Genomic DNA, 26,668 nt, shown 5'->3' on the forward strand with positions numbered 1-26,668 from the left:
TGATGACGAGGTGTTTGGCAACTTTGATACAATTCTTAAAGTCTTTATATCAAAATTATATTGATAAGGACAATATCATATGCGTCACTAAATTGATGACGAGGTGTTGGCAACTTGACACAATTCATTAAAGTCTGTATATTAATTATATGATAGGGACAATATCATATGCGTCACTAAATTTGATGACGAGGTGTTTGGCAACTTGATACAAATTCTTAAAGTCTTTATATCAAAATTATATGATAAGGACAATATCATATGCGTCACTAATTGATGACGAGGTGTTTGGCAACTTGACACAATCCATTAAAGTCTTTATATATTATATATATGATAGGACAATATCATATGCGTCACTAAATTGATGACGAGGTGTTTGGCAACTTGATACAATTCTTTAAAGTCTTTATATCAAAAATTATATGAAAGGACAATATCATATGCGTCACTAAATTGATGACGAGGTGTGTTGGCAACTTGACATATACAATTCATTAAAGTCTTTATATTAATTTATATGATAGGGACAATATCATATGCGTCACTAAATTGATGACGAGGTGTTTGGCAACTTGATACAATTCTTTAAAGTCTTTATATCAAAATTATATGATAGGGACAATATCATATGCGTCACTAAATTGATGACGAGGTGTTTTGGCAACTTGTACACAATTCATTAAAGTCTTTATATTAATTATATGATAGGGACAATTATCTATTGCGTCACTAAATTGATGAGAGGTGTTTGGCAACTTGATCAATTCTTTAAAGTCTTTATATTCAAATTATATGATAGGGACAATATCATATGCGTCACTAAATTGATGACGAGGTGTTTGGCAATTGACACAATCATTAAGTCTGTATATTAATTATATGATAGGGACATATCTATATGCTCACTAATTGATGACGAGGTGTTTGGCACAGGAAAAATTCATTTATTTATCGATCATCAAGCAAAGGATAAGCTTCAGTGGATCGCAGTATGGCAGCTGCTCAACCACTTACAACACCTTGCCTGTTACAAAAGTCGTTTACAATTGATTCTAGGCTTTGTCATTGTATTAAATAATGCTTTTATATGTAACTAGCCGGCATCAGGTGATCGAAGATCCTCCTATTTACTATGTTTACAAATTACATTGGCATCACATCCATTGTCGTTTATAAAATAAATTATAAACTTTAAATGGTTTAGAAGCCATACAATAAATTGCCCCTTATTTATCATTGCAGTCCAGCACGGATACGACCTTAGAGGCGTTCAGGCATAATCCACACGGACGTAGCGTCATACCACTGTTCGCTCGAACAAGTATTGTGCCATTTGGTCCGTACCTGCGGTTCCTCTCGTACTACGCAGGAATGCTGTCGCAACAACGTTTTGTCATTAGTAGGGTAAAACTAACCTGTCTCACGACGGTCTAAACCCAGCTCACGTTCCCTTGCATGGGTGAACAATCCAACGCTTGGTGAATTTTGCTTCACAATGATAGGAAGAGCCGACATCGAAGGATCAAAAAGCGACGTCGCTATGAACGCTTGGCCGCCACAAGCCAGTTATCCTATGGTACTTTTCTGACACCTCTTGTTAAAAACTCTTTAAACCAAAAGGATCGATAGCCGAGCTTTTGCTGTCCCTGTGTGTACTGAACACCGAGATCAAGTCAGCATTTGCCCTTTTGCTCTATGTGTGGTTTCTGTCCGCACTGAGCTGGCCTTGGGACACCTCCGTTATTATTTGAGAGATGTACCGCCCCAGTCAAACTCCCTACCTGGCAATGTCTTGAATTGGATCATACCTGAGTAATTGGAGTTATACCAAATTTTCAAATCAAAAAATACATAAATGCATCGTTTTATTAAAGAATTTGTTTTGCGATTATATAACAAACTCGTGATACTTGATCAAGAAGCTTGCATCAAAACCAATACCATAAGATATAATAAATATATCCGTATAATGGTAGGAATGATACACGTTCCATTTAATCAAGTAAGTAGGAACAATAAGAGTAGTGGTATTTCATTGACGATACCAAACCGAGGTCTAATATCTCCCACTTATTCTACACCTCTTATGTCTCCTTACACTGCCAGATTAGAGTCAAGCTCAAAAGGGTCTTCTTTCCCCGCTAATTATTCCAAGCCCGTTCCCTTGGCTGTGGTTTCGCTAGATAGTAGATAGGGACAGTAGGAATCTCGTTAATCCATTCATGCGCGTCACTAATTAGATGACGAGGCATTTGGCTACCTTAAGAGAGTCATAGTTACTCCCGCCGTTGACCCGCGCTTACTTGAATTTCTTCACTTTGACATTCAGAGCACTGGGCAGAAATCACATTGTGTCAACACCCGCTAGGGCCATCACAATGCTTTGTTTTAATTAGACAGTCGGATTCCCAAGTCCGTGCCAGTTCTGAATTGATTGTTAATTGATAATCGTTATAATTGATAAGAACTAATTGGTTTAACCCAAATAGTATTCTTAAAAATTTTAGCAAGAAAGTTCCACAATTGGCTACGTAACTAAACTATCCGGGGAACAAGTAACTAACATAAATGCTAGAAACTCTATTTTACCCAGAACGAGCACATAAACCATGTTATTGTTTCCCAATCAAGCCCGACTATCTCAATCTTCAGAGCCAATCCTTATCCCGAAGTTACGGATCTAATTTGCCGACTTCCCTTACCTACATTATTCTATCGACTAGAGACTCTTCACCTTGGAGACCAGCTGCGGATATTGGTACGGCCTGTTGAGAAGTTTGCGTGTCCCCACCATAAATTTTCAAGGTCCGAGGAGAAAATATCGACACAACAGTATATGTCATGCTCTTCTAGCCCATCTACCATATCTCTCTGCGAAAGACTTCCATGGTAGTACGGCTATAAAACAGAAAAGAAAACTCTTCCGATATCTCTCGACGGCTTCTTTATGGTCGTTCCTGTTGCCAGGATGAGCACGAGGCCCATATTTAATAACAAACGGATACTCAACAGGTTACGGAATTGGAACCGTATTCCCTTTCGTTCAAAATTATTCAAGTGTATTATATTCGCTTTGTTTATATAGTTAGGCATTTTTGTTTTACTTGAAAATTTTCGGCTTTCGCCTTGAACTTAGGACCGACTAACTCGTGATCAACCACTGTTCACACGAAACCCTTCTCCACTTCAGTCCTCCAAGGTCTCATTCGATTATTTGCTACTACCACCAAGATCTGTACCAATGGCAGCTCCATGCAGGCTTACGCCAAACACTTCTACGCATACCATTGTACCTTCCTACTCACTAAAGTTTCAAAATTTATATCACAAGTAATATAAATCATCTACTTTAGCGGTAATGTATAGGTATACAACTTAAGCGCCATCCATTTTAAGGGCTAGTTGCTTCGGCAGGTGAGTTGTTACACACTCCTTAGCGGATTTCGACTTCCATGATCACCGTCCTGCTGTTTTAAGCAACCAACGCCTTTCATGGTATCTGCATGAGTTGTTAATTTGGGCACCGTAACATTACGTTTGGTTCATCCCACAGCGCCAGTTCTGCTTACCAAAAGTGGCCCACTGGGCACATTATATCATAACCTTGAACTTCATATCAAGAAAGTTAAGGTTCTTACCCATTTAAAGTTTGAGAATAGGTTAAGATCGTTTCGACCCTAAGGCCTCTAATCATTCGCTTTACCAGATAAGATTATTTTATATAATATTAAAATGCACCAGCTATCCTGAGGGAAACTTCGGAAGGAACCAGCTACTAGATGGTTCGATTGGTCTTTCGCCCCTATACTCAATTCTGACAATCGATTTGCACGTCAGAACTGTTTCGGTCTTCCATCAGGGTTTCCCCTGACTTCAACCTGATCAAGTATAGTTCACCATCTTTCGGGTCACAGCATATATGCTCAAGGTACGTTCCAGTTAGAGGCATAAATAATATAAATATACATTATACATAACTATATAGAACGCCCCGGGATTGTGTTAATTAGCTATAAATAGCTAAAAAACTAATCCCATTATTAGTCAAGTTAATTACGCTATTAGGTTTACATCCCAATAACTTGCACATATGTTAGACTCCTTGGTCCGTGTTTCAAGACGGGTCCCGAAGGTATCCTGAATCTTTCGCATTGTTAATCATACAAGAGCATATAATAAACACAAAAATCAATGATAATTATGCCATTATATAATTCCGAAAAATTAACGCTCTGTAATAATATAAATCTATCAGCACTTTATCAAATTAATAACATTTATTCTGTGTTAAAATGCAAGCAATTTAATTGGAATAAACTATAAGTTATATTTTATGATAAATTTGGGATATGCTAATAGATTACAATGTCCTTATATGGAAAAAATGCACATTATTCTTAATAATATTATTTAAATATTACAATTTTAATGATGAATTTTCCATAACGGATATTCAGGTTCATCGGGCTTAACCTCTAAGCAGTTTCACGTACTGTTTAACTCTCTATTCAGAGTTCTTTTCAACTTTCCCTCACGGTACTTGTTTACTATCGGTCTCATGGTTATATTTAGTTTTAGATGGAGTTTACCACCCACTTAGTGCTGCACTATCAAGCAACACGACTCTTTGGAAACATCATCTAGCAATCATTAACGTTATACGGGCCTGGCACCCTCTATGGGTAAATGGCCTCATTTAAGAAGGACTTAAATCATTAATTTCTCATACTAGAATATTGACGCTCCATACACTGCATCTCACATTTGCCATATAGACAAAGTGACTTAGTGCTGAACTGTTTTCTTTTCGCTCGCCGCTACTAAGAAAATCCTTGTTAGTTTCTTTTCCTCCCCTAATTAATATGCTTAAATTCAGGGGGTAGTCCCATATGAGTTGAGGTTGTATATATAACTATATTTTGCCATAAATTCTTTATATATAAATGATAAAACAATCAATTAAATTCGTTATAAATAGTTCCAATAGTTCTTGTAAGCAAAGTCATTTTTATCCATTTAACGAACCAACGAAGAATAATAACAAAACCAAGATTTTTCTTTTTCCGAATCATTAATAAGAGACAATTCTAGATGAAAAATATTTCAATTTTTTATGCTAGACATTTCTCAGTATTATTTGATTGAAAAAGAAAATATTTCTCTTCGTTTTTCACATTCAAATGTGAGATAATGTTTTTCATTTCTTTTTTAATATTATGAATAAAATCATTATTTAATCCAATAATATACCATATGCTTATAAAAATTTATAAACAACTTAATTAGCATAGTCTTACAACCCTCAACCATATGTAGTCCAAGCAGCACTATAAAATTAATTAAAGTACATAACAGCATGGACTGCGATATGCGTTCAAAATGTCGATGTTCATGTGTCCTGCAGTTCACACGATGACGCACAGTTTGCTGCGTTCTTCATCGACCCATGAGCCGAGTGATCCACCGCTTAGAGTTTTATAATTCAATTTTATATAATGTCAATATTGTTTTTATTGAAAGAAATTAAAAATACACCATTTTACTGGCATATATCAATTCCTTCAATAAATTTATTTTTATACCTAAAATAAATGTTGCGAAATGTCTTAGTTTCATATAAGCATTATGTATCATAATAATCTGGTTATGGTTTGCTATTTTGGGTGACACATACTGCAAAATTTATATAAAACATTAACCTGATGGATGACAGGTACAAACATTGTATATTTTAGGTTGTTGCATTAGCCAACGTATGCTCATAACATAGATGAACAATACATATTCGCAACGCGTGTATATTATGGTCCATATACACACACACTTATTTTGATTACCACACATTCAAAATTATTTTTATTTTAATTCGACTTCTACTTTCGAATTTAGTTTAGTTTCTTCGATTTCCATTTTCGAGAATTTGTTTTTATAGGAAACGCCGTTGTTGTAGTAAGTACTGCCACAAATACGCACAGCAACATTAATAATGTTAAAGTCTTTTTATGAGGTTGCCAAGCCCCACATATAAAATAAAAGCCATCTTCATTTTATTTTGACTTTAACTTTTGATTCCGTGGAATCATTTTGTAATATTTTTATTTTGGTAAATTGTATTTATTTGTATTATAACAAATATTTATTAACGATAAGGATATTATACAATAATGATCCTTCCGCAGGTTCACCTACGGAAACCTTGTTACGACTTTTACTTCCTCTAAATAATCAAGTTCGGTCAACTTTTGCGAAACAACCGTAACACGCAAGGCGTCACAGTGATCACGTCCGGAGACCTCACTAAATAATTCAATCGGTAGTAGCGACGGGCGGTGTGTACAAAGGGCAGGGACGTAATCAATGCGAGTTAATGACTCACACTTACTGGGAATTCCAAGTTCATGTGAACAGTTTCAGTTCACAATCCCAAGCATGAAAGTGGTTCAGCGGTTTACCCGGACCTCTCGGTCTAGGAAATACACGTTGATACTTTCATTGTAGCGCGCGTGCAGCCCAGGACATCTAAGGGCATCACAGACCTGTTATTGCTCAATCTCATTATTGCTAGACGCAATTTGTCCATTTAAGAAGCTAGTGTCCTTATAATGGGACAAACCAACAGGTACGGCTCCACTTACATAAACACATTCAAACACAATAAACATTTTACTGCCACCATGAATGAAGGCTACATAAGCTTCAGCACCATAATCCTGAAGATATCTATTTAATATATTTGAGTCTCGTTCGTTATCGGAATTAACCAGACAAATCACTCCACGAACTAAGAACGGCCATGCACCACCACCCATAGATTCGAGAAAGAGCTATCAATCTGTCTTACACACTTATGTTCGGACCTGGTAAGTTTTCCCGTGTTGAGTCAAATTAAGCCGCAGGCTCCACTCCTGGTGGTGCCCTTCCGTCAATTCCTTTAAGTTTCAGCTTTGCAACCATACTTCCCCCGGAGCCCAAAAGCTTTGGTTTCCCGGGAAGCGACTGAGAGAGCCATAAAAGTAGCTACACCCAATTGCTAGCTGGCATCGTTTATGGTTAGAACTAGGGCGGTATCTGATCGCCTTCGAACCTCTAACTTTCGTTCTTGATTAATGAAAACATCTTTGGCAAATGCTTTCGCTTAAGTTAGTCTTACGACGGTCCAAGAATTTCACCTCTCGCGTCGTAATACTAATGCCCCCAAACTGCTTCTATTAATCATTACCTCTTGATCTGAAAACCAATGAAAGCAGAACAGAGGTCTTATTTCATTATCCCATGCACAGAATATTCAGGCATTTGAAGCCTGCTTTAAGCACTCTAATTTGTTCAAAGTAATAGTACCGGCCCACAATAACACTCGTTTAAGAGCACTAGTGCAGGTTTTTAAATAGGAGGAACATATGAAAAAATACAAGTATTTAATCACATATAAGAACTCCACCGGTAATACGCTTACATACATAAAGGTATAGTACTAACCACAATTGTAAGTTGTACTACCCGTATGAAGCACAAGTTCAACTACGAACGTTTTAACCGCAACAACTTTAATATACGCTATTGGAGCTGGAATTACCGCGGCTGCTGGCACCAGACTTGCCCTCCAATTGGTCCTTGTTAAAGGATTTAAAGTGTACTCATTCCAATTACAGGGCCTCGGATATGAGTCCTGTATTGTTATTTTTCGTCACTACCTCCCCGAGCTGGGAGTGGGTAATTTACGCGCCTGCTGCCTTCCTTAGATGTGGTAGCCGTTTCTCAGGCTCCCTCTCCGGAATCGAACCCTGATTCCCCGTTACCCGTTGCAACCATGGTAGTCCTAGATACTACCATCAAAAGTTGATAGGGCAGACATTTGAAAGATCTGTCGTCGGTACAAGACCATACGATCTGCATGTTATCTAGAGTTCAACCAATATAACGATCTTGCGATCGCTTGGTTTTAGCCTAATAAAAGCACATGTCCCATAAGGTTCATGTTTTAATTGCATGTATTAGCTCTAGAATTACCACAGTTATCCAAGTAACTGTTAACGATCTAAGGAACCATAACTGATATAATGAGCCTTTTGCGGTTTCACTTTTAATTCGTGTGTACTTAGACATGCATGGCTTAATCTTTGAGACAAGCATATAACTACTGGCAGGATCAACCAGAATAATGTTTTTCCTTCATATTCCATTCATATTTTTTGAATCGAAATAAGCAATATAATAGATATATAGATTTTTCACTTTATATAATTCCATGATTTTTATTATATTGAATAAAATTCAATATTTCGCCTTTGGGTAAAATTTTAAATATATAAATATAAGTAAAAAATCTATTCGATTACGGCCATTTTTATATAGCATTCGTAATCCATATTTTCATTTTTAATTTATACTTGTTTTACCAATATAACAAGAATTTCATATAATTATTGTAATATATATGTTTCTATAATTTTATCTTTTTATATATACATATTTCATTATAAAATATCATTTTATTTCCAACATACATAATTATTGTATCCACACATGTACAATTTTTGTTTAACCAATATAAATATTAAGTTAAATCATTTGCATTTTGAAGATAAATTTAAAATTTATCTCTTTTCATATATCTCTCTGGTAATATATAACATAAAACCAAGCGCATATGATAATATTTCCACATTTAATATATAATTTTATATTTCTTTCATAAGAATCCATATTTGTATTATACCGTAACGATATAATAATCCAACTATACGGCAGGTAATAAATTAATATTTGCCTGCCTCCAAAAATTAACGATAATATATGGAAACGATTTGTTATTCTATATATAATAGAAACTTGACTTTTGTTTCAACGATATTATCTAAAAAGCGTATATTCCTATTATCCGCGGAGCCAAGTCCCGTGTTCTATAGAACTGAGAAACAAATTTGTACGGATAATAATATACTTTATTTTATGTAACCAATATAAACATAATCCGAAATAAATATTTCGAATAATGCGGGAGGTCGGCAACCACTGCCTACCTATAGTAGTTTTTGAACCCGCTGTCCTCAAAGCGGGTATTTTCAATTCCGTTTGCCACCCAACATACGGTCTATTCTCTTATATATTAAGAGATTATAGGAACATTTCATTTTTTTTCCATTATTCATATATAATATGATTATTTTTTTTTTTATACATATAATAAATATTAATTTTTATATGTTTATTATTTAATTTACTCATATAATTGCCAAATTCATATGAATACATAAGTTTTGAACAATATGAGAGGTCGGCAACCACTGCCTACCTATAGTAGTTTTTGAACCCTCTGTCGTAATTCCGGTCGTTTACACTACTATACCCTCTCACTATAATGGCTTTTCTCTATAATACTAAGAGAATATGGGAATATCTCAGCATTTTTTCCCATATACATATAATAATTAACCATTTTCATATGTATATTATTTAATTTAATCATATAATTGCCAAAATCATATGAATACATAAGTTTTGAACAATATGAGAGGTCGGCAACCACTGCCTACCTATAGTAGTTTTTGAACCCTCTGTCGTAATTCCGGTCGTTTACACTACTATACCCTCTCACTATAATGGATTTTCTCTATAATACTAAGAGAATGTGGGAATATTTCAGCATTTTTTCCCTTATACATATAATAATTAATCATTTTCATATGTATATTATTTAATTTACTCATACAATTGCCAAAATCATATGAATACATAAGTTTTGAACAATATGAGAGGTCGGCAACCACTGCCTACCTATAGTAGTTTTTGAACCCTCTGTCGTAATTCCGGTCGTTTACACTACTATACCCTCTCACTTAAATGGCTTTTCTCTATAATACTAAGAGAATATGGGAATATCTCAGCATTTTTTCCCATATACATATAATAATTAACCATTTTCATATGTATATTATTTAATTTAATCATATAATTGCCAAAATCATATGAATACATAAGTTTTGAACAATATGAGAGGTCGGCAACCACTGCCTACCTATAGTAGTTTTTGAACCCTCTGTCGTAATTCCGGTCGTTTACACTACTATACCCTCTCACTATAATGGATTTTCTCTATAATACTAAGAGAATGTGGGAATATTTCAGCATTTTTTCCCTTATACATATAATAATTAATCATTTTCATATGTATATTATTTAATTTACTCATACAATTGCCAAAATCATATGAATACATAAGTTTTGAACAATATGAGAGGTCGGCAACCACTGCCTACCTATAGTAGTTTTTGAACCCTCTGTCGTAATTCCGGTGGTTTACACTACTATACCCTCTCACTTAAATGGCTTTTCTCTATAATACTAAGAGAATATGGGAATATCTCTGCATTTTTTCCCATATACATATAATAATTAATCATTTTCGTATGTATATTATTTAATTTACTCATACAATTGCCAAAATCATATGAATACATAAGTTTTGAACAATATGAGAGGTCGGCAACCACTGCCTACCTATAGTAGTTTTTGAACCCTCTGTCGTAATTCCGGTCGTTTACACTACTATACCCTCTCACTTAAATGGCTTTTCTCTATAATACTAAGAGAATATGGGAATATCTCTGCATTTTTTCCCATATACATATAATAATTAACCATTTTCATATGTATATTATTTAATTTAATCATATAATTGCCAAAATCATATGAATACATAAGTTTTGAACAATATGAGAGGTCGGCAACCACTGCCTACCTATAGTAGTTTTTGAACCCTCTGTCGTAATTCCGGTCGTTTACACTACTATACCCTCTCACTATAATGGATTTTCTCTATAATACTAAGAGAATGTGGGAATATTTCAGCATTTTTTCCCTTATACATATAATAATTAATCATTTTCATATGTATATTATTTAATTTACTCATATAATTGCCAAATTCATATGAATACATAAGTTTTGAACAATATGAGAGGTCGGCAACCACTGCCTACCTATAGTAGTTTTTGAACCCTCTGTCGTAATTCCGGTCGTTTACACTACTATACCCTCTCACTATAATGGATTTTCTCTATAATACTAAGAGAATGTGGGAATATTTCAGCATTTTTTCCCTTATACATATAATAATTAATCATTTTCATATGTATATTATTTAATTTACTCATACAATTGCCAAAATCATATGAATACATAAGTTTTGAACAATATGAGAGGTCGGCAACCACTGCCTACCTATAGTAGTTTTTGAACCCTCTGTCGTAATTCCGGTCGTTTACACTACTATACCCTCTCACTTAAATGGCTTTTCTCTATAATACTAAGAGAATATGGGAATATCTTAGCATTTTTTCCCATATACATATAATAATTAACCATTTTCATATGTATATTTTTTAATTTACTCATATAATTGCCAAAATCATATAAATACATAAGTTTGAACAATATCAGAGGTCGGCAACGGTCTTTCCTCTATAATACTAAGATAATATGGGAATATTTCATCATTTTTTCCCTTATACATATAATAATTAATCATTTTCATATGTATATTATTTAATTTACTCGTATAATTGTCAAAATCCTATGAACACATAAGAGAATACAATATGAGAGGTCGGCGCAACCATAATATAGTAGTTGATGACGAGGTGTTTGGCAACTTGACACAATCCATTAAAGTCTTTATATTAATTATATGAAAGGGACAATATCATATGCGTCACTAAATTGATGACGAGGTGTTTGGCAACTTGATACAATTCTTTAAAGTCTTTATATCAAAAATTATATGATAGGGACAATATCATATGCGTCACTAAATTGATGACGAGGTGTTTGGCAACTTGACACAATTCATTAGAGTCTGTATATTAATTATATGATAGGGACAATATCATATGCGTCACTAAATTGATGACGAGGTGTTTGGCAACTTGATACAATTCTTTAAAGTCTTTATATCAAAAATTATATAATAAGGACAATATCATATGCGTCACTAAATTGATGACGAGGTGTTTGGCAACTTGACACAATCCATTAAAGTCTTTATATTAATTATATGATAGGGACAATATCATATGCGTCACTAAATTGATCAGTCGCGATCGAACACTCGACGAGTGCAGACGTGCCTGCGGATCGACAGCAAATTGTTAGCAAATTGTTAGCAAATTGTTCACAGTTGTAAGTCCCGTTACTTGTGCCCAGCCACTTCGCGTCGCGTGATCTTGTCGCGCGTTTTGATTGGCCCAGCCAACGTACCTAACGGTAGTTCGCACTAACACCATCGCACACCCGAGTGTGCGTGTTATCAGCGCAAAAAACCCAGTGCTCGAAGCAGCGGTATAATTGCAAAGCAGCAGCCACGTGCTGCCTGGCTCACCGGCTTACGGTGCCCAGCTTCCCCCCCCCCCCCCCTCCTCACTCCTTATCAACTTTGGAGAAGATGGACTGGCAGGCCCCCCCGCGCACCCACAAGCTTGGAACAACACCACGCAAAAAGGCTCTGAGAACACGCAAGAGCAGCTCCAGCAGCGAGGGAAGCACCTCGCATACAGAGCCGGGCGAGATAAAGCGAAAACCGGCAAAGAAAGCACAGGGAGAGGAGCTGGAAGATAAGCCAAGCACTAGCGCAGCTCTGCGCAAGAAGCTCGCCAACAACGCCTTCGCTTTACTCTCGACCGAAGAAGACGAGTACGACCAAGAGAGCTCTGATGACGAACCCGGACCTAAAGACGATTCCAAGCCCAAGACCCCCGAGAAACCAAAGCCCACCCCGAAGACCATCAAGCCACCTCCGATTTTTATCCCCGATGTGACCAACATCTCGGCACTCGTCAAGATGATCACGACTCTTGTAGGCCCGAAGAACAATTTTACCTACAAGACCGTGAATGGCAACAACGTACGTGTCATGATGCCGGACAAAGAGTCCTATACAGCTCTGCGTCTCCAACTTGTGGCCCAAAACAAGAGGCATCGGACTTTCCAGCCGAAAGATGAACGTGCATACAAGGTTGTCATCAAAGGACTCCACCACTCCACCGATCGTGAGGAAATCATTGAAGACCTTCGCAGACAAGGGCACGCTGTTAGAGATCTGCACAATCCCATTGGCAGAAGAACTAAAGAACCGCTGGGAATATTCTTCGCCAACCTGGAGCCTTCCAGCAACAACAAAGACGTCTACCAAGTCAAGCGGATCTGCAGGTCGGTAGTAACCATTGAACCGCCGCAGAAGTTCAACGACGTGCCTCAATGCTTCAGGTGCCAAGGATTCGGTCATACACAGCGTTACTGCTTCCTGGAATACCGATGTGTAAAGTGTGGAGGCCCTCACGAATCGAGGGCATGTGAGAAGAGGGAGGACGACAAAGCGTGCTGCTTCCACTGCCAGGCGGACCATCCTGCGTCTTTCAAGGGATGCCCTGCATACAAAAGGGCCAAAGCACTCGCTGCTCCGAAAACAAGGCCCGTCGCTAATGCTAACAAGGCGCCGCCCGTGGCATCACCAAACGTCACCTCTGGCAGGAGCTACCGAGACGCCCTCAACGGAGTGCACGCAGCACCGCAGAATCCCACAACCCCAGTCCAAACCCAAACAGAAACCCCACACTCCGGTCAGATAGAAGCGATGTTCGCTCGCATGGAAGGAATGATGGAAAGGATGATGGAGCGCATGTTCACCCAGATGACACAGCTGGTGGCCACCATTCTCAACAGCAAGTCATGCAACTAAAGCTCCACCTAGTCGTCTGGAATGCGAACGGCCTGCAGAACAGCAAGGCCATAGTCGAGCACCATCTGAAGACCCACCAGATCGATATCCTACTCGTAGCCGAAACCCACTTCTCCCCCAGATCCCACTTTAATATCAGCGGATATGACCTCATCCATGCAGACCATCCTTCTGGCAGAGCACGCGGTGGAGCAGCCATCCTCATCAGGAGCGGTATTCAATACCTAGAGCTGCCCGCGTTTCAGCAAGACTGGGCACAATGTCCTGTCATCAGGATTGTCAGCCCGCAAGGAGATTTAGACATTGGAGCGGTCTACTTTCCCCCCAGATACCGCATAACAGCATCTCACCTCAGTGAGTTCTTCGAGCATTTTGGGCCCCGCTTCATAGCAGCTGGAGATTATAACGCCAAACATTCTTGGTGGGGATCGCGCGCCAACAACCCCAAAGGGAAAACTCTGTTTGGGTACCTGCAACGCCACCGACTGGACTGCCACTCCACTGGCGAGCCCACTCACTGGCCAACGAATCCCCTCAAGACTCCAGACCTACTGGACTTTGCTGTGTCGAAAGGCATAGGGCATGCGAAGATCAGCTGCACAACAAATGCTGATCTCCTGTCAGACCACTGTGCAATAAACGTGCTAATCAACACGCCAGTCCTCAGGAAAACCCCGCTCAGAAGGCTCACTGGAAAATATACCGACGCCGCCAAGTTCGCGTCCTGGATGCTCTCCACCGTCAATCCGAACCCCATCCTCAACACACCCAGGAACATTGATGAAGCTATCGGGAATCTCACCAGGCAGATGCAAAACGCTGCGGAATTCGCAAGCCCACCGCCACCAAAGACTGCGAGAACACCTAGCAGGGACCTCCACCTCTGGTCCCCGGAAATTGCGGCACTCGTGACTGAGAAGAGGCGTCTCAGGAGAGTTTGGTTCTTGACGCGCAATCCAAGAGACAAAACAGCGCTCAATCACGCCACAAAGGAGTTGAAGGACAAGATCTCCAGCCTACGCCAGGACTCCTTCCTCAGATTCCTCGAGGAACTCTCTCCCGGGGACCCAGACCACAATCTGTGGAACGTCACCCGCCACATTAAACGACCAGCCAAAAAGGTTTCCGCAGTGCGCAAAGCAGATGGATCCTGGTGCCTTTCGGATGCTGAAAGAGCAGAAGCTTTCGCCGAACACCTTTACAACGCCTTCTCTCCGTTCGACTGCTGCACTGCCGAAGAACATGCTGAAACAGCCCGGTTTCTCAATAGCCCAAGCTCTCCCGGTCCCCCGTTGGAACCAGTCGACCCTGAGGAAGTTGCGCAGGAGATTGCTCTACTGAAGAACAACAAATCTCCAGGCCTGGATCGTATAGATGCGGCGGCCCTAAAAATGCTCCCATCCCGCTGCACACAAATGCTGGCCAGCATTTACAACAGCTGCTTCCGGCTAGGGTACTTCCCGGAAGAGTGGAAAAGAGCAGAGGTTATTGTCCTCCTCAAGCCTGGTAAGCCTGAAGCCAATCTCGCCTCCTATCGTCCGATTAGTTTGCTGGCAATCCTCTCCAAAATACTCGAAAGAGTATTTTTGCGCAGAGTATTGCCAGTACTGGATGAGGCTGGTTTGATCCCCGATCACCAGTTTGGCTTCAGGCGCTCCCACGGAACACCAGAGCAATGCCACCGGCTAGTCGAACGGATCCTCGAGGCATTCGAGCAAAAGAAATACTGCTGCGCTGTAATGCTCGACGTGAAGCAGGCATTCGACAGAGTTTGGCATCCTGGACTCCTCCATAAACTCAAATCCTACCTCCCAAGCCCCCATTTTACCCTCCTCAAATCCTACACTGAGGGAAGAGCATTCCAAGTCAGATGCGGAAGTGCAATAAGCCTACCCAGACTGATCAGAGCTGGAGTTCCGCAAGGCAGTGTGCTCGGACCAATACTGTACACCCTTTACACCGCAGACCTTCCCATAATCCCCTCCAGGAACCTAACTATAGCGACTTATGCAGATGACACGGCTTTCCTCGCCTCCTCATCCGACCCACGAGAAGCCTCCGAAACAATCCAAAGGCAAATGGACGCGCTACATCCCTGGCTCAGCAGGTGGAACATCGTAGTGAACGCGGAAAAATCTACCCAAACAACATTTGCACTAAGGAGAGGAGACTGCCCACCGGTCACGCTAAACGGAGTCATCATTCCCAACGCACCCGCACCCAAGTACCTAGGACTTACCCTGGACCGCAGGCTCACTTGGCGTCCCCACATCGTCAGCAAACGCATACAGGCCGATGCGCGTCTGAGGCAGATGCATTGGCTTATTGGGAGAGGGTCCAAGCTAAGGCAGAACCACAAAATCCTGGTGTACAAGGCAATTCTCAAGCCCATCTGGACCTACGGGATACAGCTATGGGGCACGGCAAGCCACACGAATCGCCTGCGTATACAGCGGTTCCAGAATAGGTGCTTGAGAATTGCCTGTAATGCGCATCCCTACCACGAGAATGTCGCCATACATAGGGAACTTGGAATCCCACAAGTCGCTGATGAAATCTCCAGGCTCAGCGAGAGATACCTGAAAAGGCTCGAAAACCACCCTAACCACCTCGCCACCAACCTGTTAGACAATAGCCAAACAAGCAGACGTCTCATGAGGAGACACCCTCTCGATCTTCCACAACAATAGACAACACATATAAAACCCGCCACAAATACATGTACAATAGTATCCCTTAAGCTAATGTTCCCCCGCAAAACCATTTAATTATTGTCCACTAGGACAGATTTTAAATAAATAAACGCACGCTAAAAAAAAAAAAAAAAAAAAAAAAAAAAAAAAAAAAAAAAAAAAAAAACTAAATGATGACGAGGTGTTTGCAACTTGATACAATTCTTAAAGTCTATATCAAAATTATATGATAAGGACAATATCATATGCGTCACTAAATTGATGACGAGGTGTTTGGCAACTTGACACAATCCATTAAAGTCTTTATATTAATTATATGATAGGGACAATATCATATGCGTCACTAAATTGATGACGAGGTGTTTGGCAACTTGATACAATTCTTTAAAGTCTTTATATCAAAAATTATATGATAAGGACAATATCATATGCGTCACTAAATTGATGACGAGGTGTTTGGCAACTTGACACAATTCATTAAAGTCTTTATATTAATTATATGATAGGGACAATATCATATGCGTCACTAAATTGATGACGAGGTGTTTGGCAACTTGACACAATCCATTAAAGTCTTTATATTAATTATATGATAGGGACAATATCATATGCGTCACTAAATTGATGACGAGGTGTTTGGCAACTTGATTCAATTCTTTAAAGTCTTTATATCAAAAATTATATGATAAGGACAATATCATATGCGTCACTAAATTGATGACGAGGTGTTTGGCAACTTGACACAATTCATTAAAGTCTGTATATTAATTATATGATAGGGACAATATCATATGCGTCACTAAATTGATGACGAGGTGTTTGGCAACTTGATACAATTCTTTAAAGTCTTTATATCAAAAATTATATGATAGGGACAATATCATATGCGTCACTAAATTGATGACGAGGTGTTTGGCAACTTGACACAATTCATTAAAGTCTTTATATTAATTATATGATAGGGACAATATCATATGCGTCACTAAATTGATGACGAGGTGTTTGGCAACTTGACACAATCCATTAAAGTCTTTATATTAATTATATGATAGGGACAATATCATATGCGTCACTAAATTGATGACGAGGTGTTTGGCTACAGGAAAAAATCATTTATTTATCGAATCATCAAGCAAAGGATAAGCTTCAGTGGATCGCAGTATGGCAGCTGCTCAACCACTTACAACACCTTGCCTGTTACAAAAGTCGTTTACAATTGATTCTAGGCTTTGTCATTGTATTAAATAATGCTTTTATATGTAACTAGCGCGGCATCAGGTGATCGAAGATCCTCCTAATTTACTATGTTACAAATTACATTGGCATCACATCCATTGTCGTTTATAAAATAAATTATAAACTTTAAATGGTTTAGAAGCCATACAATGCAAATTGCCCCTTATTTATCATTGCAGTCCAGCACGGATACGACCTTAGAGGCGTTCAGGCATAATCCAACGGACGTAGCGTCATACCACTGTTCGCTCGAACAAGTATTGTGCCATTGGTCCGTACCTGCGGTTCCTCTCGTACTACGCAGGAATGCTGTCGCAACAACGTTTTGTCATTAGTAGGGTAAAACTAACCTGTCTCACGACGGTCTAAACCCAGCTCACGTTCCCTTGCATGGGTGAACAATCCAACGCTTGGTGAATTTTGCTTCACAATGATAGGAAGAGCCGACATCGAAGGATCAAAAAGCGACGTCGCTATGAACGCTTGGCCGCCACAAGCCAGTTATCCCTATGGTAACTTTTCTGACACCTCTTGTTAAAAACTCTTTAAACCAAAAGGATCGATAGGCCGAGCTTTTGCTGTCCCTGTGTGTACTGAACACCGAGATCAAGTCAGCATTTGCCCTTTTGCTCTATGTGTGGTTTCTGTCCGCACTGAGCTGGCCTTGGGACACCTCCGTTATTATTTGAGAGATGTACCGCCCCAGTCAAACTCCCTACCTGGCAATGTCCTTGAATTGGATCATACCTGAGTAATTGGAGTTATACCAAATTTTCAAATCAAAAATACATAAATGCATCGTTTTATTAAAGAATTTGTTTGCGATTATATAACAAACTCGTGATACTTTGATCAAGAAGCTTGCATCAAAACCCAATACCATAAGATATAATAAATATATCCGTATAATGGCTAGGAAATGATACACGTTCCATTTAATCAAGTAAGTAAGGAAACAATAAGAGTAGTGGTATTTCATTGACGATACCAAACCGAGGTCTAATATCTCCCACTTATTCTACACCTCTTATGTCTCCTTACACTGCCAGATTAGAGTCAAGCTCAAAAGGGTCTTCTTTCCCCGCTAATTATTCCAAGCCCGTTCCCTTGGCTGTGGTTTCGCTAGATAGTAGATAGGGACAGTAGGAATCTCGTTAATCCATTCATGCGCGTCACTAATTAGATGACGAGGCATTTGGCTACCTTAAGAGAGTCATAGTTACTCCCGCCGTTGACCCGCGCTTACTTGAATTTCTTCACTTTGACATTCAGAGCACTGGGCAGAAATCACATTGTGTCAACACCCGCTAGGGCCATCACAATGCTTTGTTTTAATTAGACAGTCGGATTCCCCAAGTCCGTGCCAGTTCTGAATTGATTGTTAATTGATAATCGTTATAATTGATAAGAACTAATTGGTTTAACCCAAATAGTATTCTTAAAAATTTTAGCAAGAAAGTTCCACAATTGGCTACGTAACTAAACTATCCGGGGAACAAGTAACTAACATAAATGCTAGAAACTCTATTTACCCAGAACGAGCACATAAACCATGTTATTGTTTCCCAATCAAGCCCGACTATCTCAATCTTCAGAGCCAATCCTTATCCCGAAGTTACGGATCTAATTTGCCGACTTCCCTTACCTACATTATTCTATCGACTAGAGACTCTTCACCTTGGAGACCAGCTGCGGATATTGGTACGGCCTGTTGAGAAGTTTGCGTGTCCCCACCATAAATTTTCAAGGTCCGAGGAGAAAATATCGACACAACAGTATATGTCATGCTCTTCTAGCCCATCTACCATATCTCTCTGCGAAAGACTTCCATGGTAGTACGGCTATAAAACAGAAAAGAAAACTCTTCCGATATCTCTCGACGGCTTCTTTATGGTCGTTCCTGTTGCCAGGATGAGCACGAGGCCCATATTTAATAACAAACGGATACTCAACAGGTTACGGAATTGGAACCGTATTCCCTTTCGTTCAAAATTATTCAAGTGTATTATATTCGCTTTGTTTATATAGTTAGGCATTTTTGTTTTACTTGAAAATTTTCGGCTTTCGCCTTGAACTTAGGACCGACTAACTCGTGATCAACCACTGTTCACACGAAACCCTTCTCCACTTCAGTCCTCCAAGGTCTCATTCGATTATTTGCTACTACCACCAAGATCTGTACCAATGGCAGCTCCATGCAGGCTTACGCCAAACACTTCTACGCATACCATTGTACCTTCCTACTCACTAAAGTTTCAAAATTTATATCACAAGTAATATAAATCATCTACTTTAGCGGTAATGTATAGGTATACAACTTAAGCGCCATCCATTTTAAGGGCTAGTTGCTTCGGCAGGTGAGTTGTTACACACTCCTTAGCGGATTTCGACTTCCATGATCACCGTCCTGCTGTTTTAAGCAACCAACGCCTTTCATGGTATCTGCATGAGTTGTTAATTTGGGCACCGTAACATTACGTTTGGTTCATCCCACAGCGCCAGTTCTGCTTACCAAAAGTGGCCCACTGGGCACATTATATCATAACCTTGAACTTCATATCAAGAAAGTTAAGGTTCTTACCCATTTAAAGTTTGAGAATAGGTTAAGATCGTTTCGACCCTAAGGCCTCTAATCATTCGCTTTACCAGATAAGATTATTTTATATAATATTAAAATGCACCAGCTATCCTGAGGGAAACTTCGGAAGGAACCAGCTACTAGATGGTTCGATTGGTCTTTCGCCCCTATACTCAATTCTGACAATCGATTTGCACGTCAGAACTGTTTCGGTCTTCCATCAGGGTTTCCCCTGACTTCAACCTGATCAAGTATAGTTCACCATCTTTCGGGTCACAGCATATATGCTCAAGGTACGTTCCAGTTAGAGGCATAAATAATATAAATATACATTATACATAACTATATAGAACGCCCCGGGATTGTGTTAATTAGCTATAAATAGCTAAAAAACTAATCCCATTATTAGTCAAGTTAATTACGCTATTAGGTTTACATCCCAATAACTTGCACATATGTTAGACTCCTTGGTCCGTGTTTCAAGACGGGTCCCGAAGGTATCCTGAATCTTTCGCATTGTTAATCATACAAGAGCATATAATAAACACAAAAATCAATGATAATTATGCCATTATATAATTCCGAAAAATTAACGCTCTGTAATAATATAAATCTATCAGCACTTTATCAAATTAATAACATTTATTCTGTGTTAAAATGCAAGCAATTTAATTGGAATAAACTATAAGTTATATTTTATGATAAATTTGGGATATGCTAATAGATTACAATGTCCTTATATGGAAAAAATGCACATTATTCTTAATAATATTATTTAAATATTACAATTTTAATGATGAATTTTCCATAACGGATATTCAGGTTCATCGGGCTTAACCTCTAAGCAGTTTCACGTACTGTTTAACTCTCTATTCAGAGTTCTTTTCAACTTTCCCTCACGGTACTTGTTTACTATCGGTCTCATGGTTATATTTAGTTTTAGATGGAGTTTACCACCCACTTAGTGCTGCACTATCAAGCAACACGACTCTTTGGAAACATCATCTAGCAATCATTAACGTTATACGGGCCTGGCACCCTCTATGGGTAAATGGCCTCATTTAAGAAGGACTTAAATCATTAATTTCTCATACTAGAATATTGACGCTCCATACACTGCATCTCACATTTGCCATATAGACAAAGTGACTTAGTGCTGAACTGTTTTCTTTTCGCTCGCCGCTACTAAGAAAATCCTTGTTAGTTTCTTTTCCTCCCCTAATTAATATGCTTAAATTCAGGGGGTAGTCCCATATGAGTTGAGGTTGTATATATAACTATATTTTGCCATAAATTCTTTATATATAAATGATAAAACAATCAATTAAATTCGTTATAAATAGTTCCAATAGTTCTTGTAAGCAAAGTCATTTTTATCCATTTAACGAACCAACGAAGAATAATAACAAAACCAAGATTTTTCTTTTTCCGAATCATTAATAAGAGACAATTCTAGATGAAAAATATTTCAATTTTTTATGCTAGACATTTCTCAGTATTATTTGATTGAAAAAGAAAATATTTCTCTTCGTTTTTCACATTCAAATGTGAGATAATGTTTTTCATTTCTTTTTTAATATTATGAATAAAATCATTATTTAATCCAATAATATACCATATGCTTATAAAAAATTTATAAACAACTTAATTAGCATAGTCTTACAACCCTCAACCATATGTAGTCCAAGCAGCACTATAAAATTAATTAAAGTACATAACAGCATGGACTGCGATATGCGTTCAAAATGTCGATGTTCATGTGTCCTGCAGTTCACACGATGACGCACAGTTTGCTGCGTTCTTCATCGACCCATGAGCCGAGTGATCCACCGCTTAGAGTTTTATAATTCAATTTTATATAATGTCAATATTGTTTTTATTGAAAGAAATTAAAAATACACCATTTTACTGGCATATATCAATTCCTTCAATAAATTTATTTTTATACCTAAAATAAATGTTGCGAAATGTCTTAGTTTCATATAAGCATTATGTATCATAATAATCTGGTTATGGTTTGCTATTTTGGGTGACACATACTGCAAAATTTATATAAAACATTAACCTGATGGATGACAGGTACAAACATTGTATATTTTAGGTTGTTGCATTAGCCAACGTATGCTCATAACATAGATGAACAATACATATTCGCAACGCGTGTATATTATGGTCCATATACACACACACTTATTTTGATTACCACACATTCAAAATTATTTTTATTTTAATTCGACTTCTACTTTCGAATTTAGTTTAGTTTCTTCGATTTCCATTTTCGAGAATTTGTTTTTATAGGAAACGCCGTTGTTGTAGTAAGTACTGCCACAAATACGCACAGCAACATTAATAATGTTAAAGTCTTTTTATGAGGTTGCCAAGCCCCACATATAAAATAAAAGCCATCTTCATTTTATTTTGACTTTAACTTTTGATTCCGTGGAATCATTTTGTAATATTTTTATTTTGGTAAATTGTATTTATTTGTATTATAACAAATATTTATTAACGATAAGGATATTATACAATAATGATCCTTCCGCAGGTTCACCTACGGAAACCTTGTTACGACTTTTACTTCCTCTAAATAATCAAGTTCGGTCAACTTTTGCGAAACAACCGTAACACGCAAGGCGTCACAGTGATCACGTCCGGAGACCTCACTAAATAATTCAATCGGTAGTAGCGACGGGCGGTGTGTACAAAGGGCAGGGACGTAATCAATGCGAGTTAATGACTCACACTTACTGGGAATTCCAAGTTCATGTGAACAGTTTCAGTTCACAATCCCAAGCATGAAAGTGGTTCAGCGGTTTACCCGGACCTCTCGGTCTAGGAAATACACGTTGATACTTTCATTGTAGCGCGCGTGCAGCCCAGGACATCTAAGGGCATCACAGACCTGTTATTGCTCAATCTCATTATTGCTAGACGCAATTTGTCCATTTAAGAAGCTAGTGTCCTTATAATGGGACAAACCAACAGGTACGGCTCCACTTACATAAACACATTCAAACACAATAAACATTTTACTGCCACCATGAATGAAGGCTACATAAGCTTCAGCACCATAATCCTGAAGATATCTATTTAATATATTTGAGTCTCGTTCGTTATCGGAATTAACCAGACAAATCACTCCACGAACTAAGAACGGCCATGCACCACCACCCATAGATTCGAGAAAGAGCTATCAATCTGTCTTACACACTTATGTTCGGACCTGGTAAGTTTTCCCGTGTTGAGTCAAATTAAGCCGCAGGCTCCACTCCTGGTGGTGCCCTTCCGTCAATTCCTTTAAGTTTCAGCTTTGCAACCATACTTCCCCCGGAGCCCAAAAGCTTTGGTTTCCCGGGAAGCGACTGAGAGAGCCATAAAAGTAGCTACACCCAATTGCTAGCTGGCATCGTTTATGGTTAGAACTAGGGCGGTATCTGATCGCCTTCGAACCTCTAACTTTCGTTCTTGATTAATGAAAACATCTTTGGCAAATGCTTTCGCTTAAGTTAGTCTTACGACGGTCCAAGAATTTCACCTCTCGCGTCGTAATACTAATGCCCCCAAACTGCTTCTATTAATCATTACCTCTTGATCTGAAAACCAATGAAAGCAGAACAGAGGTCTTATTTCATTATCCCATGCACAGAATATTCAGGCATTTGAAGCCTGCTTTAAGCACTCTAATTTGTTCAAAGTAATAGTACCGGCCCACAATAACACTCGTTTAAGAGCACTAGTGCAGGTTTTTAAATAGGAGGAACATATGAAAAAATACAAGTATTTAATCACATATAAGAACTCCACCGGTAATACGCTTACATACATAAAGGTATAGTACTAACCACAATTGTAAGTTGTACTACCCGTATGAAGCACAAGTTCAACTACGAACGTTTTAACCGCAACAACTTTAATATACGCTATTGGAGCTGGAATTACCGCGGCTGCTGGCACCAGACTTGCCCTCCAATTGGTCCTTGTTAAAGGATTTAAAGTGTACTCATTCCAATTACAGGGCCTCGGATATGAGTCCTGTATTGTTATTTTTCGTCACTACCTCCCCGAGCTGGGAGTGGGTAATTTACGCGCCTGCTGCCTTCCTTAGATGTGGTAGCCGTTTCTCAGGCTCCCTCTCCGGAATCGAACCCTGATTCCCCGTTACCCGTTGCAACCATGGTAGTCCTAGATACTACCATCAAAAGTTGATAGGGCAGACATTTGAAAGATCTGTCGTCGGTACAAGACCATACGATCTGCATGTTATCTAGAGTTCAACCAATATAACGATCTTGCGATCGCTTGGTTTTAGCCTAATAAAAGCACATGTCCCATAAGGTTCATGTTTTAATTGCATGTATTAGCTCTAGAATTACCACAGTTATCCAAGTAACTGTTAACGATCTAAGGAACCATAACTGATATAATGAGCCTTTTGCGGTTTCACTTTTAATTCGTGTGTACTTAGACATGCATGGCTTAATCTTTGAGACAAGCATATAACTACTGGCAGGATCAACCAGAATAATGTTTTTCCTTCATATTCCATTCATATTTTTTGAATCGAAATAAGCAATATAATAGATATATAGATTTTTCACTTTATATAATTCCATGATTTTTATTATATTGAATAAAATTCAATATTTCGCCTTTGGGTAAAATTTTAAATATATAAATATAAGTAAAAAATCTATTCGATTACGGCCATTTTTATATAGCATTCGTAATCCATATTTTCATTTTTAATTTATACTTGTTTTACCAATATAACAAGAATTTCATATAATTATTGTAATATATATGTTTCTATAATTTTATCTTTTTATATATACATATTTCATTATAAAATATCATTTTATTTCCAACATACATAATTATTGTATCCACACATGTACAATTTTTGTTTAACCAATATAAATATTAAGTTAAATCATTTGCATTTTGAAGATAAATTTAAAATTTATCTCTTTTCATATATCTCTCTGGTAATATATAACATAAAACCAAGCGCATATGATAATATTTCCACATTTAATATATAATTTTATATTTCTTTCATAAGAATCCATATTTGTATTATACCGTAACGATATAATAATCCAACTATACGGCAGGTAATAAATTAATATTTGCCTGCCTCCAAAAATTAACGATAATATATGGAAACGATTTGTTATTCTATATATAATAGAAACTTGACTTTTGTTTCAACGATATTATCTAAAAAGCGTATATTCCTATTATCCGCGGAGCCAAGTCCCGTGTTCTATAGAACTGAGAAACAAATTTGTACGGATAATAATATACTTTATTTTATGTAACCAATATAAACATAATCCGAAATAAATATTTCGAATAATGCGGGAGGTCGGCAACCACTGCCTACCTATAGTAGTTTTTGAACCCGCTGTCCTCAAAGCGGGTATTTTCAATTCCGTTTGCCACCCAACATACGGTCTATTCTCTTATATATTAAGAGATTATAGGAACATTTCATTTTTTTTCCATTATTCATATATAATATGATTATTTTTTTTTTATACATATAATAAATATTAATTTTTATATGTTTATTATTTAATTTACTCATATAATTGCCAAATTCATATGAATACATAAGTTTTGAACAATATGAGAGGTCGGCAACCACTGCCTACCTATAGTAGTTTTTGAACCCTCTGTCGTAATTCCGGTCGTTTACACTACTATACCCTCTCACTATAATGGCTTTTCTCTATAATACTAAGAGAATATGGGAATATCTCAGCATTTTTTCCCATATACATATAATAATTAACCATTTTCATATGTATATTATTTAATTTAATCATATAATTGCCAAAATCATATGAATACATAAGTTTTGAACAATATGAGAGGTCGGCAACCACTGCCTACCTATAGTAGTTTTTGAACCCTCTGTCGTAATTCCGGTCGTTTACACTACTATACCCTCTCACTATAATGGATTTTCTCTATAATACTAAGAGAATGTGGGAATATTTCAGCATTTTTTCCCTTATACATATAATAATTAATCATTTTCATATGTATATTATTTAATTTACTCATACAATTGCCAAAATCATATGAATACATAAGTTTTGAACAATATGAGAGGTCGGCAACCACTGCCTACCTATAGTAGTTTTTGAACCCTCTGTCGTAATTCCGGTCGTTTACACTACTATACCCTCTCACTTAAATGGCTTTTCTCTATAATACTAAGAGAATATGGGAATATCTCAGCATTTTTTCCCATATACATATAATAATTAACCATTTTCATATGTATATTATTTAATTTAATCATATAATTGCCAAAATCATATGAATACATAAGTTTTGAACAATATGAGAGGTCGGCAACCACTGCCTACCTATAGTAGTTTTTGAACCCTCTGTCGTAATTCCGGTCGTTTACAC

The 26,668-nt window shown here is 37.8% G+C and overlaps 6 non-coding genes across 6 annotated transcripts; all 6 read right to left on the bottom strand.

The window, feature by feature from the left end:
• Positions 1-953: 953 nt before the first annotated feature.
• On the bottom strand, positions 954-4,906 carry LOC116802630. Its single transcript, XR_004362964.1, has one exon. It is a non-coding gene; the product is annotated as a large subunit ribosomal RNA (ribosomal RNA).
• Positions 4,907-5,299: 393 nt separating this feature from the next.
• LOC116802624 lies at positions 5,300-5,478 on the bottom strand. The gene has a single exon (XR_004362958.1). It is a non-coding gene; the product is annotated as a 5.8S ribosomal RNA (ribosomal RNA).
• Positions 5,479-6,165: 687 nt separating this feature from the next.
• Positions 6,166-8,160, bottom strand: LOC116802634. The gene has a single exon (XR_004362968.1). It is a non-coding gene; the product is annotated as a small subunit ribosomal RNA (ribosomal RNA).
• A 9,388-nt stretch (positions 8,161-17,548) lies between these two features.
• On the bottom strand, positions 17,549-21,510 carry LOC116802628. Its single transcript, XR_004362962.1, has one exon. It is a non-coding gene; the product is annotated as a large subunit ribosomal RNA (ribosomal RNA).
• Positions 21,511-21,904: 394 nt separating this feature from the next.
• On the bottom strand, positions 21,905-22,083 carry LOC116802631. The gene has a single exon (XR_004362965.1). It is a non-coding gene; the product is annotated as a 5.8S ribosomal RNA (ribosomal RNA).
• Positions 22,084-22,770: 687 nt separating this feature from the next.
• Positions 22,771-24,765, bottom strand: LOC116802625. Its single transcript, XR_004362959.1, has one exon. It is a non-coding gene; the product is annotated as a small subunit ribosomal RNA (ribosomal RNA).
• Positions 24,766-26,668: the final 1,903 nt, after the last annotated feature.

This window comes from Drosophila sechellia, unplaced genomic scaffold, assembly GCF_004382195.2.
Source record: "Drosophila sechellia strain sech25 unplaced genomic scaffold, ASM438219v1 U_19, whole genome shotgun sequence".
Classification (NCBI taxonomy): Eukaryota; Metazoa; Arthropoda; class Insecta; order Diptera; family Drosophilidae; genus Drosophila; species Drosophila sechellia.